This window comes from Schistocerca gregaria, unplaced genomic scaffold (genome assembly GCF_023897955.1).
Source record: "Schistocerca gregaria isolate iqSchGreg1 unplaced genomic scaffold, iqSchGreg1.2 ptg000623l, whole genome shotgun sequence".
Taxonomy (NCBI): domain Eukaryota; kingdom Metazoa; phylum Arthropoda; class Insecta; order Orthoptera; family Acrididae; genus Schistocerca; species Schistocerca gregaria.
In genome coordinates this window covers 541,380-542,500 of record NW_026062011.1, presented here as the reverse complement: position 1 = coordinate 542,500, position 1,121 = coordinate 541,380, and positions in this window count along the sequence as shown.

Below are 1,121 nucleotides of genomic sequence, written 5' to 3'. Positions count from 1 at the left end.
TGCAGGTGCAACTCGGTCAAGTTCGGTTTGGTACTTGATTAGTTCCTTGCCCTAATAAAGTCCCTCATGACTTTCATTGAGATTTCATTTGCCAGACTGTTGAGGACTCTGAAAGTGTCGGCACGCCGCAGCAAGGTATATGTATCTTGGCTAGGAAGTTGCGCTCTAAGTTCACTTGCCACTCCATCATACAACGTGCAGTTGTAGATGACGTGTTCGGGAGTTCCTTCCGGAGCACCACAGTCACACGCTGGTGTCGCCTGTTTACCAAATCGGCAAAGGTATGCCGGATATGGCCCATGTCCTGTCAGAAAGTGCAGCAGACCCCTACTTGGCTGAAAGTATCCCATTTTTAATCTTTCTGCAACATCTGGAAGTAGCTCAAAAACTCGTCTCCCAGTTCCTTCCCCTTCCCACTGACTCTGCCATAGTTCCTCCCCCCTTCTCTTGATTGCGTATTTGTCCCCTACTTGCACACCCATGATTTCCCTAGTCTTTTCAACTTTCCCCTTTGTTACCCAATACCACGCTGCCTGCTCCCTAATTTTTATATCAAGGGGACATAATCCCATAATAACTAGCAACGCCCCCCCAGGAGTAGTTCTGTATGCCCCAGCAGATCTTAGTAGCATACTTCGCTGCACCCTCCTCACGGCCATGGCAGGCGCCACCCTCGTGAGCCTGTGTGCCCAGACCCCGCTGGCATACCCTACTAAGGAAGTCAGAATACTATTATGATATAATTTTATTAGGTGGGGGGGTAAGTGAAATCTTTTATGTCCTATGTTTATTAAGTTATTAAGGACTTCTATCGCGCGCTGTGCAATCATTTCTATGTGCGTCGCGTAATTCCATTTTTCGTCTATTATTACTCCAAGATACCTAGCTTCGCGTCGCCGGAGAACTGGGGCTCCCGCAATCCTGACAGTTGGATTTCTTATCAGACTGCCTTTTAGTAGAAGATACGTTGATTTGTGTGGTGCAATTCTCATTTTTGCCTCTCGGCACCATTCCTGGAGAATTTGCATTGACCTTTCCACTTTTGGCTCTAAGTCTTCTCGGCTACGGCCACCTACCAGCAGGAGGAGGTCGTCAGCGTAGGCTATCACGTCTAGCACATC